Source organism: Coenobita brevimanus, chromosome 113 (genome assembly GCF_032717465.1).
Source record: "Coenobita brevimanus isolate Jiangsu-jjx chromosome 113, ASM3271746v2, whole genome shotgun sequence".
NCBI lineage: Eukaryota > Metazoa > Arthropoda > Malacostraca > Decapoda > Coenobitidae > Coenobita > Coenobita brevimanus.
In genome coordinates, this window is record NC_137066.1 from 3,283,609 (window position 1) to 3,299,032 (window position 15,424).

The following is a 15,424-nucleotide window of genomic DNA, read 5'->3' on the forward strand; positions in this document are numbered from 1 at the left end:
TGAGAAGCCCAGTGATTCATTTGGAGATTCTCTTGCGGCAAATACAACGAATGGAAGACCTTTATCCCAGTCTTTCTGATGTTCCAAACAGTATTTCTTGAGCATCGATTTGAGTGTTTGATGATACCTCTCCAACGCTCCTTGGGTCTGGGGAGGGTAAGCTGAAGACGTGATCTGGGTGATGCCCAACTCTTTCAGAGACTGCTTGAAAACATTTGACATAAAATTACTTCCCCGGTCTGACTGTGCCTCCTTGGGCAGACCAAACTTTGTGAAGAACCCTAGCATTTCCTTAACCACGTTCTTTGCTGAGATATTTCTAAGTGGAATGGCTTCAGGATAACGAGTAGCCATATCAATCAGGGTCAACACATAAGAAAATCCTGAAGAAGTCTTAGGAAGAGGGCCCACAATATCCACCAACACACGGGTGAATGGCCCCTCAAAAGGAGGAATGGGAACTAGAGGTGAAACCTTTTCGGTCTGATTACACTTCCCCACAACTTGACAGGTGTGACAAGACTTACAATACCAGGAAACATCCCTGAAGATACCTGGCCAGTAGAAGTGTTTCAAAATGCGTGCCACAGTCTTCCTCACTCCAAGGTGTCCTGCCAAACTGGAATCATGAGCCACTCTAATGATATCCTGCCTACAAACACGAGGGATGACAACTTGATGTACAACCTCCCATTCACAGTCGGCTGATGCTGTTGGGGGTCTCCACTTCCTCATAAGTACTCCTGACTTTATATAATAACAAGTAGAAGCACCAGCTGACTCTTCCTCACTGCAAGCAGAGTTAGCTAGACCTTTCAACTCAGGGTCAGCAACCTGCAACTCAATCAACTCTTGACGAGACAAATTATCAACACTACGGGGTACTGCCTCATCTGGTGAGTGGTCCAAATTAGCAAGAAAAGTGTCAGCTAGGATAACATCATCATCATCATTATCCTCTAAGTCACCAGTAACTTTAGACTTAGCCCTAGTGACAGCACATGCAGGGAACACATCAGGGACACCACAATCCTGGGTCGCAGCCACTGGCTCACTAGACAACTGAGGAGCTGGACACACTTGACTTCCACCAATATCATTTCCAAGTAAGAAAGTTACACCTGACATTGGGAGTGTCTCAACCAACCCAACCATAACGGAACCATTAACAAAACCAGACTCTAAATTCACTCTGTACAGAGGGACAGAGAAGTAATTATTCCCTACACCTTGTAAGATTACAGTTTCATCAGAGGAATTAACATTAGAGCCTAGAACACTGGTCAGCATAAGGGATTGGCAAGCACCTGTATCACGATATATTTTAACTGATTTCCTGTCATTACTGTCCAGAGGACTGACAAAACCATCAGACAGGAAATTAGCACATGAACTCTTGACAGTGTCACCCACGTTACTGCTCAAAAGAGGAGCTTCATCATAAGAATTTAATTTACCCCTCAAAGCAGGTTCAGTTAACTCAGTTAAAGAATTCTGGGAACTCTCAAGGGTGGACACTAAACCAATTGACTGAATATTTAGAGACTCCTTTTTGTTCACATCACGCTGTCTCGTGAAACATTTCTCCGTAGTATGACCAAGCTTACTACAATAAGTACATTTACTTTTCTGAAATCTAGAGGTGGAGCTGGTATTTACTTCCTGAGAAACATCATTTTTATTCTCTTTCCTGTTACCTGTACTCTGAGTAGAGGCAACGTACTTACTCTCAGCTTTCCTTTTTTCTCTAGAATATCTCTTGTGAGTGATGTTACATAGCCTATGATTTCATCATCCTTTGTGTAATTCTAACGTACAGTATGCTGCATGTTTGATCACGAGCGTGTTCTACCTCACTCCCCTCTTCTACCCTTATAGTAGAGTAAGTCGTTCTTTCTGTTGTTCAGAGCAGGATTGTCAACTTTTTGTCCCCTATGGCTTCATTTGCGCGTCCTTCTTACAAGTTGTATCAAGCTCTGCCGGCCCCTATATAATGAGCTCAGTCTCTGCATTATGGCCACTTAGATCTACTCCTCATTTTGTTCACATCTCTGTCCTCCCCTGTACAGTTATTATTGTGAGTGCTCAGGAAGTCTCCAACCATCCAGCAGCTGTGTAATTTGAGTATAAGTGTTGTTGTATTTTGTTCTTGTACTGTGTGGCATGAGGTGTTAATTTGTGGGCCTAGTGAGGTTTTTGTAATTCATGTAAGGTTCTTATTGTCAGCCATCATTATTAATGGGAGCTTGGGAGCTTGGGATAGAAAAGCGAGAGAAAGAAGATAAGAAGTAGTAAGAAAACAGTGTGGGGGAAGTGAAGAAAGAAAGTCAGAGAAAGAAAGTGTGGGGGCTGTCCCCATTGCTGTGGCTGATCATGTTCTTGTTTATTTATATATAGATTCTCGCTGCTCCCGTCTCAATATTTTATTTGTGCAAGAGAGGGCTTGATGGCTTGCAGGTGTCCTCATATGTGGTATTGTGTTTGGTGAAAATGTGGCATTCACTTTTGTTTTCATCTGATGTTTATTTATTTATTTATTTTTTTATTTATTTTTTTATTCTATTTTATTTTTTCATATTGACACAAACATTCATACATCTTTTTTATCTGTTTATTTATTTATTATTTTATTTTATATATTTAGAGGGCCGATTCCACTTATTTGGTCTCGGTTACACCTCATCTTTTTATTTATTTATTTATTTTTTTATTTTATTTTATATATTTGGAGGGCCGATTCCCCTTTTAGGTTTCGGTTACACCTCATCTTTTTATTTATTTATTTACTTTTTGTTTTATTTTATATATTTGGAGGGCCGGTTCCACTTATTTGGTCTCGGTTACACCTCATCTTTTTTTTTTTTTTTTTTTTTTTTGCATGAGGGGAAAGCTGAGGCTGACAAGTCTGTAGCCTCGGGTTCTGGGGTAGTAGGGTGGTAGGGTAAGGGTGGGGGTGGTGGCCTAACGGGTTCTTGGGGGGAGGATGGGAGAGGCAAGGTTAAGGAGGGTAAGGCAGAGGAGGAAAGAATGCGGTAGTGAAGACGGGAAAGGAATGCGGTAGTGTAGGCGGTGTAGCAGGAGGGATAGCGGGGATTATAGCGGGGTGGTGGGGGATTAAACGGGCGGGGATTATAGCGGGGTGGTGGGGGATTAAACGGGATAGGGATTTACGGTGTGGGGATTAGCGGAGTAGGAGGGTTTGGTGCTTATATTTCTGTTCATTAATGTACCTTTCTTTCTTTTTCAGGCTGTGTATAAGGGGTCTGGATCTTCTTCCAAATTATGCAGGGAGCTGGGGAACCACTGGTGCGTCCGCCTATATTCTACGTTGATTTTTTCATTCATTCATTGCCAGACGCCATGTATCCCAAACAGGGTGGCCAAGGGCTTAGAGTTAATTGTTTTACAGGGAGGGGCACTAATCCTCCACCAACCCCACTTGACACGTAGGGATGCCAGCAGCATCTGGTGTTCCCAGGCGGTCACCCATCCAAGTACTATCCAGACCCAACGTTGCTTAACTTCGCTGATCGAACGGGAAGCAGTGTACTCAACGTGGTATGGCCGTGATATCTACGTTGATAAATTGTTCAATACCCCCGGCCTCTTCCAGTGTTGTCCATATTTTAGTTGCTCTTTTGTGTACTCTTAGGTTTAATGGATTTAGCTTGCAGTTGTTATGTAGCTGGACTGTAGTGTGATCGTAAGCGTAACGATCATTATATACAAACCTTAGAGCTTTGTTTAGTATCCTTTGATGTTTAAGTTTCTGTGTTCTTGATATGATGTTTAGTGGCACTGGAGGGTATTCGAGGACTGGGAGGAGGAACGCTTTTACTAGGTGAGTTTTAATTTTAACAGATAGTGAACGGAAGCGGTATAGATTTGATAGTATGATTTTGCCTCTGTTAGTTATATTATTCGCCTTTTTAATGATACCTCTGGAGGTGATGGTGAGGCCCAGCATAGTGCCCTCATTAGTAGTATTTATCATATCCCCGTCTACAATGATATTCCGCATGTTGAACTGTGCTATAGGAATTATTTTGAATTTATTTTGATTTGTTCTGATCTTCCATAGTTTTTCATAATCATTTATTCTTGCGATTTCTCGGGATATTTTATTGGCCATCATGGCCTTCGAGCGTCCTGGGTATGTTATTATTTGTGTGACATCGTCGGCATACATTATATCGAGGCAGTCATGTGGGGGAGGGGGCATATCTCTCGTGTACAAGATGTAAAGGGTGGGAGAGATGACGCTTCCTTGTGGCACCTCGCTTTCAAGTTGTATTATGTCCCCTATTTTGTTCTTATGTTTTATTCGTGCCGTCCTATCAGTAATGAAATCACACAGGAATTTTTCTAGTATTAATGGAAGGTCAAGTTGTAAGAGTTTATGTTTAAGGCCATCATGCCAGACTTTGTCGAATGCCTTACTGACATCCCGAAGGACCAGGCAGCATTGATGTTTATTTGACAAAGTCTGGGCAATGGTTTCATACGCAATGGCTATGGCTTTTGTGGTGTCATGGCGTGGTCTAAAGCCATACTGTCTTGGATTGTGCAGTCTGTTTGTTTCCAGGTAATGTCTAAGTCTGTTATTTATTATCCGTTCAAACATTTTCCCAGGAACTTCCAGCAGTGAAATGGGTCGAAAGTTTGCTGGCGTCATGGTCTTTTTGTTGGACTCGGGAATTAAAGTTATTATGGCTTCCTTCAGCCGGTCTGGGTAATAACCGGCTGATAATGAAGCGTTAAATATTTCTAGGAGTCTTTCAATTAATGTCTGGAAGCACTCTTGAATTACTTGTTTGTTTATTCCTGATCTTCCAGGTGCGGTGTTTTTGGTTTTAATAACAACTGCCCTGAGTTCAACAATAGTGATAGGTCTGATGAGGGGGTTGTCATGCGTCAGTCTGGAGAAGTCTTCTGTGTCATGTAGGTATGTCCTGTGTCTGTTGTCGTGTAAAAGTTGTAATATTCTGTGTTCATTGTCATCGTCAAAGTCGTCGTTTTCGTCATCAGAGATGCGGAAGACATCTCTCCAGTGTTGAGTGAAAAGATTCAGCTGGTCTTGGGTGTCATGAATTTTGTTACCTTGTTCATCTGTGATGTATGGAGTGTGTTGTTTGTCTGTTCCTTTAAATAGTCTTATTTCCTTCCAAAATGTTGCAGGATCTTGATATTTATTTGTCAACTGTAAAATTTTGTGGTTCCAGTGATCGTTGGTGAGTCGTCTGCAAAGTGTTTTTATTTGTTCTTGTATTTGTCTGTATTCACGGTATTCGTCATATGCCAGTCCTTGTCGTCTGGCTAGGTTGTACAGTCGTGTGTATTGTGTCTGCAGTGCTTGCAATTCAGGTGAGTGTCTTTGTGCGTTTATTATTCTTGTTGTTGTCATGGGTATTGAGGCCGCAATCCCCGTCTTAATTGCCGAGAACCACTGTTCTAACGCTGTGTCTATGTTCTCTAAAGTCGTGTTGTCAAGTGGGGTTGTGTCTGGGAGGGCATTCTCTGCTGTAGTCCTGAAATTATTCCAGTCAGCTAGTCGGTAGTTTAGTCTGGGTGATGCAGGAGTATGAATGGGTGATGATGAGATAGTCAGGATAATGGGTATGTGGTCAGAGGTGGTAATGGGGCCAGGTTGTGAGTATATGTGATGATGTGCCTCATTATTAGTCAAAATGATGTCAGGTGAAGTGGAGCAGTCTTGTCTAATGAATGTGGGGAAGTTAGGTCCAGCATGAATTGCCCTACCATTGTTAATGAATGTCATGATGTTTCGTCCTACTGTGTTGTCATATCTGTCTCCTAGTGCTGTGTGTTTAGCGTTAAGGTCACCTAGTAAGTATGTCGGGTCATTGTCATACAGTAATTTATGGGCGTCTGGGAAGGAGAGGAATGGTCGTCGGGGGGGAATGTAAGTAGTCGCTATTTGTATTGGTCCAGTCGTTGTCTGTATAGTTATGGCAAGGAAGTCAGTAATAAAATCGTCATGTAATTTATATGTCAGCCCATGTTTGATTGCGATAGCAGACCCATCACTATTCTCGCCACTAGTGTTTCTTTTATGAACAGTGTAGCCATAGATTTTAAGGCTATCACTGTCCTTGACTCCATGACTATTAATTAGTATAATATCGGGCTGTATTGTTTTATAGACAGTTATCAAGGTATGTTTGTGAGTGGCCCAATTCAAGACTGTGTTGAATAACTTTTATGGTGTTCATAACTGTGGCTTATTGGAACGTGTGGTCCTTACTGGTCTGGTGGAGGCTTCATGAGAGATATGTGGGAGTGTTTTTAGTTTGTTTTTGTCTACTGAAAATGTAGAACAAGTCTGTATATCGATTTTGTTCTCAGTGAAAAGACGGTAGATTGCGTCATCTTCCAGTTTTGTGTCATGCCTGATCTTAATGACGGCTTTCTTTATTGAATATGCAACCTCTACTTTATTCATTCTACCGTTTGTGAGCAGTTGTATGACTGATGGTATGCTGATTAGGGTAATTTCTCCCAGTTGTTTTGCATTTGTGTTGTCATGGTATGAGGTAGCCCCTGTCATTTCTTTTGTGTTTATTTGCTCGTGATCATTCTCATTTGTTTGTTGTTGTTCATGCTCCTCCTCATCTGAGTCAGTATGAGATTCATCAGTAGAGACATCTGTGGTATCAGAGGTAATAGAGTGGCTTGGTGATGGAGAACGGGAATGGTGGGTAGGAGAGTTGTTGTCCAAATCTGGGTGGGGGGTTTGTGCTCTCTGTGGTTTGTTGGTATGTTGGGAAGCGCTGTGAGTGTCATTATCATTGTGTGTGTTTGAGTTATTAGTGCTGGCAGATGAGGTGTTTGTTGCGTTTGCAGAGTTTAGTTGTTTGTTGATTATGTCATTTGAAGGGGGATAGTTAGGAGCTTTTACTGTGGGGACTCCATTTTCTTTGAACAGATTATTGAGTATTGTGGCATATGTTCCTGGTTGTGCTGCATTATGGACATGTGCCTCATATATGCAATAAAGTATAGTGCTGGGAGGAACAGGAAGTTGTGGAAAAGCTGTGTTGTTTGCATTGGGTGGGCTAGTGCTGGAAGCAGAAGTGACAGCACTGTAGGTTCGGGTTTGGTTGGTTTGTTGCTGTTGTTGTTGTTGTTCTGCTGTCTTCCTTTTTTCCTGTACTGCCTTTTTTCTCTTGGGACATGCCATTGCAGTAGTAGCATGGTTCCCCTTGCAGTTTACACAGGTTTTTGTGTGGGCTTTGCAATCTTTCCAAATATGCTCACTGCTGCTACACAGTGAGCACACTTGGAATTCCTTGGGCTGTGGGCAGTCTTTAGTCAGGTGTTCCTCCACAGCATAACATTTATAGCAAGTCATGATCGGGTAGAATTGTTCCTGCTTTATTCTGTGGCTAGGAACACTTAGGTAGAACATTTTAAGTCCAGAATCAGTAGCTTTTTCTGCTTGAGCAACTTGTTTAAATGTTACTTTAATGGTTTTTGATTTAGGGAATTTGTAAACATCCTCAACGTCATCTTCCTGCAAGTATTGATTGCAGGTGGCTATTTCTTTCTTGATTTCTGCCTCATCATTCTCGTATATTATGTCATCCACATCTTTGATTACTACAGACTTCTTCACTCTTAGTTGTGGTGGTATTACTGGCTCATACCCTTTAGCAACAAGATCTTGGTTGCATTCACCAGTGAGCAACTTGTCTGCATTCTTTTCATCACTGATGAGCAGAATCAAAGAGTCATTGGTAGCAATTACTTTATATGTTGGGATGTTGTGCTGTGACAGCAGCTCCAGCAGCTCCAACTGGGTACTGCGAAGTTTGCTGTTTCTATGCTTTATTTTGATTCTAGGCATGTTGGCATGTTGATCAATACCTAAAACTTCAGGTCTTCTCGCTCCCTCTTGAAGGGAGTGATCACGTGCGAGGCCGTAAGAGGCCTAAAAAGGTAAGTATGTAGAATTCAGGCACGCAATCTGAAGTAGAATTTAGTTTAGAAAAACTAAGTTAGGGCTGCCACAGAACTAATTTGCTATACAAATTAATTCCTACAGCAGACCTAACAAGTTAAATTAAACTAAATATCGGAAAAAAAAAAAAATGGAGGGAAAAAACTCGGCCAACACAAACCCTACAGTAACGGGGGTTACAGTAACGGGGGTAGGTTTCCCCGCCCTCTAAAGGGCGCCGAGGGAAGCCCCGTCACTACCCCGTGAGGGACATGCCTAATCCTAGCCCTATCAGAAATTGCCGCCCTCACCGCCTCCTTTAACCAGGCCCTAAAGGCCCCCCTTCATGGAAGTGCCCTGCGGCACCCCTTCAGGGTTCGGCGTCGTACTACGGTGAGGGACACTACACGGCAGGCCGAGAAACAAAAACAAAGGAGAGAGGCTCTCCAAAAGCTCAACGAAAAGTTGTGCAAAAGTCGGAAATAGAGTCGTCCGGCAGTGGCGAGAAACTCTAGGGAGAGTGAAACCTGATTTCACTAACACCCGGAAACAGACAGAACTGTTGCCGGGAGAGTTGGGGGAAGAGGTGCTGTCGCCGCGGCTGCCAGACAGAGAATGACCACCGATCCACCACACCACATAATATTTTGTATCTGTAATAATATATCTTGCATTCACTGAGTATCATCTAGTATTGACATTTTATCAGGGCTGACTTAGATAAATTTACTCTTGCTAATTTCGTGTTAATAGAGGCTATTGCAGTTAACCATATATTTAACCTGTTTTTTGCCATTACATTATCCTTATGAGTCCTGAATGTTTTGTTGTTAGTTTGAGCATTAAACTTTAACTTGTAATTTTACCTAATTCTTTGTTTTGAACCTGGAACTTTGCGGGACGGTTTTCTCTGTTCCGTAACAGTGAGAACATATTCATCAGCTAAAACTGCAGCATCAGACAAATTATCTATTCTTCTCTCATCAAGATATAGGCTTACATCTTTATTAATACACCTTTTGAAGTCCTCCAGCAAAATCATCTGCTTAAATTTACCAAAATCAGAATCCACATTCTTAGAATTTAACCACTGCTCTAACAGATCTTCTTTGATTTTTGCATACTCAACATGGGATTGCTTATCTTGCTTATAAGTTGTCCTAAATTTTACTCTATAGGCTTCAGGAACAAGCTCATAGGCCTTAAGAATCAAGCTCTTAACTACATCATAATTATCAGATTGATCCTGAGGCAAAGATGCATAAGTTACTTGAGCTTTACCGGTGAGAACAGTTTGAAGGAGTACTGGCCAATACTTTTTGGGCCAATTAAAACCTGTAGCTACCCTCTCAAACAACTGAAAATACTTTGTTAAATCAGATTCATTAAAAGGAGGGACAAGTTTAACATTGTTAGCCACATCAAAATCATCAGAGCTAGATGATCCAGTTCCACCTTGTTTCATGCGATACTCATGGTCTGCCTGAATCCTAGCAAGTTCAATTTGTGCCTGTGCCTCCTGAATACGAGCATTTGCCTGAAATTCAGCCTCCTTAGTACGAGCCTCCTGCAGGGCTAGCTGTAACTTAGCTAATTCAATCTGCGTTTGCTCATTTGGAGGAGTTACATTAAACAAGCTTTCATTAATCATGTCAACAATTTGATCTTTAGAATGAGGAGAGCGAACAGCAATTCACAATTGTTGAGCAACAAGCTTAAGTTCATTCTTTGTTCTGTTTTCTACATCACACACTGTTTGCACATTTGACAAAAAATCTTTGGCTTCATCAAGCGTAGTAATAGTAGACATCATGAATAAATCACAGTCACAAAATATCAAGCAATATCCTTATGATAATATCCTGAATATCCTGATAAGAGGTCACCAAATTTATGTTACGGAACAGAGAAAGATAATGTACACTTCAAGTGAGAATACTAAAAATCACTACTGTCCCGTAAAGCTCCAGGTTCAAAACAAAAGAGTTAGGTAAAATTACAAGTTAAAGTTTAATGCTCAAACTAACAACAAAACATTCAGGACTCATAAGGATAATGTAATGGCAAAAAAACAGGTTAAATATATGGTTAACTGCAATAGCCTCTATTAACACGAAATTAGCAAGAGTAAATTTATCTAAGTCAGCCCTGATAAAATGAGAATATCAGATAATAATCAGTGAATGCAAGATATATTATTACAGATACAAAATATTATTAATAATGGCTGACACCCAAAACAAATGAATCACAAAAACCTTACTAGGCCTAAGAATTAACACCTTATGCTACACAGTACAAGAAAAAATGCAATAACAGTTATACTCAAATTACACAGCTGCTAGATGGTTGGAGACTTCCTGAGCACTCACAAAAATAATAACTGTACAGGGGAGGACAGAGATGTGAGCAAAATGAGGAGTAGATCTAAGTGGCAATTAATGTAGAGACTGAGCTCATTATATAGGGGCCGGCAGAGCTTGATACAACTTGTAAGAAGGACGCGCAAATGAAGCCATAGGGGACAAAGAGTTGACAATCCTGCCCTGAACAATAGAAAGAACGACTTACTCTACTATAAGGGTAGAAGGGGGGAGTGAGGTAGAACACGCTCGTGATCAAACATGCAGCATACTGTACGTTAGAATTACACAAAGGATGATGAAATCATAGGCTATGTAACAATATATATATATATATATATATATATATATATATATATATATATATATCTGTCTATATATACATCCATCCATCCATCATCCAATCCTACATTGCCCCAAGAAGAGCGTAGGAGCCCGGGGCTAGGCAGTTGGTCTCGACATTTAAGATGAATGACCAGCCTCACTCATCCCTTAGTGGCATTACATGAGCAATCAACCCCAACCATCCCTTGGTTATAAACCTTCACCGGCTCAATCCGACTGGAGTGCAATAATTACCCACTAAATCACCAGGTGCCAAAATTTGGTTATATGGTTACCACCCAGCTTAGTAAATGGTTTCCTGGTGTACAGGAAACCATTTGGTTTGTCACTCAGTGTAGAGTCACCACAGGCAGAAGGAAAAGGAAAGAATGAAGGAAAGAATGACAGAAGAGGGAGTGTAAAGTCACCCGTAGACAGAGAGACAAGGAAAGAATGAAGGATAGAAAGACAGAAGAGGATGGAAGGAAAGAAGGATCGAAGAGAGGAAAGGGCAGACACCCGAGAGCAGCAATACATCGAGTGAGTGGATGGTGAGCGCCCCCACCTACCACTAATATATATATATGTATTATCTATCTATCTATATATGTATATCTATCTATCTATCTCTATATATATATCATCAGCAGCAGCAGCAGCCGTTTGAGTATCCACAGCAGGAGTGGATATGGCTTTGGATATGTGTTTAGTCCGTGAACCAAGTGTAATCGGCCCACGCAAGCCGATTGGGTGCAAGCATACTTTATAGTAAGCGAGACTGGTTCAATTACAGCACCCCTTGTGTCCCCCAATGCAGTACGTGGCCGAGTGAACACTCCCAAAGTTTATTACCCTGGCGGGGTGTGAACCCTGGTTTACCCGTGTATGAAACGCACACTCTACCACTGTACGACAGAGGCTCCATATATATATATATATATATATATATATATATATATATATATATATATATATATATATATATATATATATATATATATATATATATATATAGATAGAAAGATATAATATACATGTATCGATAGATAGATAGAAAATATATATATATCTATCTATCTATAGCCCAACGTCCTAATCCTGCAAAAGGGTGGCCACAGACAAAACGCCTCTAAGTCGCTCTGTCACCCACCATTTGACTACCCTCCCCCCAACTCACCCCCCCTCCCTCATATACCTCTCAACTCCATCCCTCCACCTCATCTTCGGTCTACCCCTCCCTCTCCCTCCCTCCACCTCACCTACATACACCTTCTTAGTGAGTCTTTCATTCTCCATTCTCTCCATATGTCCAAACCACCTCAGTATATTTCTCCTAATCTCAACCACATCCACCCCAAAACGATCCTTCACTTCTTCATTCGTCAACCTGTCCCTCCATGTCACTCCACATGCTCCTCTCAAGTAACTCATTTCCACTGCTCTCACTCTTTGACTTGTTCCCATCTTGCAATGTCCACGCCTCACTTCCATACGTCAGGGTAGGGATCACAATACTATCATGCAGTGACTTCTTGACTTCCATACTCACCTCCCTATTTCTCATCACTGCTTTCAATGAACCAACAACCTTCCTTCTCTGCTGTACCCTTTCACGCACTTCATCCCCCAAAGGTCCATCCTTACTCATCACACTACCCAAGTACTTGAATGCACTCACATTCTCCATATCCTCACCATCCAGCCTCACTGCACATTCTGTGACTTCATTCCTCTCAAACACCATAACTTTACTTTTGTTTACATTAACTTTCAACTTCCTCCTCCTGCACACTGTCCCAAATTCATTCACCAAACCTTGCAACTCCCATTCATCTTCACTCAATAATACTGTATCATCGCAAACAGCAACACCGGAATCTTCCAAATCTCACCCTCATTCATTAGAGCCACCCCTACATCCACTGCCCTACCTTGCACCTCCTTTACAACCCCATCCATGTACAGTATATATTAAACAACCATTGAGACATCACACAACTCTGTTTCAGTCCCACATTGAGATCAAAGAACTCACTCAGCTCATCATCCACTCGCACAGTAGCCCTAGCTCCTTCGTACATACTCTTCATAGCATTCGACAATTTCCCATCTACTCCATATATTCTTAATAACTTCCACATACCTTGCCTATCTATTCTGTCATAAGCTTTCTCCAAGTCCATGAAGGCAGCATACACTTTCTTTCCCTTCTCTAGATACTTCTCCACTAAACATCTTAAAACAAATATCTGATATACACACTATTCTCCTTCCTAAATCCCCTTTTTCTCCATATATATATATATATATATATATATATATATATATATATATATATATATATATATATATATAAATATATATATATATATATATATATATATATATATATATATATATATATATATATATATATATATATATATATATATATATGGAGAAAAAGGGGGATTTAGGAAGGGAAAAGGGTGTGTATATCAGATATTTTAAGATGTTTAGTGGAGAAGTATCTAGAGAAGGGAAAAAAAGTGTATGCTGCCTTCATGGACTTGGAGAAAGCTTATGACAGAATAGATAGGCAAGGTATGTGGAAGTTATTAAGAATATATGGAGTAGATGGGAAATTGTCGAATGCTATGAAGAGTATGTACGAAGGAGCTAGGGCTACGGTGCGAGTGGATGATGAGCTGAGTGAGTTCTTTGATCTCAATGTGGGACTGAAACAGGGTTGTGTGATGTCTCAATGGTTGTTTAATATATACTGTACATGGATGGGGTTGTAAAGGAGGTGCAAGGTAGGGCAGTGGATGTAGGGGTGGCTCTAATGAATGAGGGTGAGATTTGGAAGATTCCGGTGTTGCTGTTTGCGATGATACAGTATTGTTGAGTGAAGATGAATGGGAGTTGCAAGGTTTGGTGAATGAATTTGGGACAGTGTGCAGGAGGAGGAAGTTGAAAGTTAATGTAAACAAAAGTAAAGTTATGGTGTTTGAGAGGAATGAAGTCACAGAATGTGCAGTGAGGCTGGATGGTGAGGATATGGAGAATGTGAGTGCATTCAAGTACTTGGGTAGTGTGATGAGTAAGGATGGAACTTTGGGGGATGAAGTGCGTGAAAGGGTACAGCAGGGAAGGAAGGTTGTTGGTTCACTGAAAGCAGTGATGAGAAATAGGGAGGTGAGTATGGAAGTCAAGAAGTCACTGCATGATAGTATTGTGATCCCTACCCTGACGTATGGAAGTGAGGCGTGGACATTGCAAGATGGGAACAAGTCAAAGAGTGAGAGCAGTGGAAATGAGTTACTTGAGAGGAGCATGTGGAGTGACATGGAGGGACAGGTTGACGAATGAAGAAGTGAAGGATCGTTTTGGGGTAGATGTGGTTGAGATTAGGAGAAATATACTGAGGTGGTTTGGACATGTGGAGAGAATGGAGAATGAAAGACTCACTAAGAAGGTGTATGTAGGTGAGGTGGAGGGAGGGAAAGGGAGGAGTAGACCGAAGATGAGGTGGCGGGATGGAGTTGAGAGGTATATGAGGGAGGGGGGGTGAGTTGGGGGGAGGGTAGTCAAATGGTGGGTGACAGAACGACTTAGAGGCGTTTTGTCTGCGGCCACCCTTTTGCGGGATTAGGACGTTGGGCTATAGATAGATAGATATATATATATATTTTCTATCTGTCTATCTATACATATATATTAGATCATTCTATCTATATATATATATAAAATTTATATATATATATATATATATATAAAATATATATATATATTTATATATATATATAATGTATATATATATATATATATATATATATATATATATATATATATATATATATATATATATATATATATATGTATATATATCACAGACACATTATAACACACAACACGGCATTAATGCAAACAAGATATATTTTGCACAGGGAACAGCACTGTCTGTGACTTGGATATGGTATATTGTGCAACACTTAGATGTATCACAAACAAGGTATACCATATGAGTCTCTGTACAGATAGATATATCGAGAACTACGACACTGTAAGTCACCACCTATATGACACAGGGGTTGCAATATAACAGTAGGGGAACGGGTGAGATACAGTATATAAGGACCAGAAATATTACACAGAGGCATGGGTGTTACAGGGTATAGTTGTACAAAGGGGTGTCGGGCAATACACACTGGATCACAAACAGGGGCGGTGCAAGGGGGAGGGATAGAGAACACTACTCAGGGATCAAGTAGGAATGTTGCACACGGGAGATATACACCCGGGGTGGAGGACACGGTAGGGGAGGGGGTTATTGTGGTACACAGGGGCATAACACTCTAGACAAAGGGGGGTGGGGTTCACACAAAGTCTGTAGCACTGGGGGTTGGATGGGAGTGTTGCACAGTGTTGGTTGGGTCGTTGGTGGGCGCTGGGGCGCACCTAGGACTACATCACAGGTGACAGCCAGGTGTGGGAAGGGGGCTGTCAGGGGTGCGTTCCCGAGAGGGGCACAGACCTCAGGTGGCATACTCAGGTGTCAGGTGGGTGCCCCTTTCCTGGTGAGGGTCCTGGGAGTTTGGTGGCCCTCCTGACTGGGGCTAAACAGGGCTAAGAGGCGGGCAGCACAGTGCCTGCCCTTGGCCGTGGTGGGAGTCCTGGGGACAGGTCCTGGCTGGTCCGGGCCCAGGATCGGTTGCAGGGCGCCCCTTGAGTTCCTGAGGCTGTGGTTTTGCGGGGACGGAGAGGTCATCAGGGGTTGGCTGTGGCCGTTCACCCT

At 41.5% G+C, this 15,424-nt stretch overlaps 1 pseudogene; it reads right to left on the bottom strand.

Moving 5' to 3' along the window:
- Positions 1–3,453: 3,453 nt before the first annotated feature.
- Positions 3,454–3,572, bottom strand: LOC145418349 (5S ribosomal RNA; annotated as a pseudogene).
- Between the last annotated feature and the right edge of the window lie 11,852 nt (positions 3,573–15,424).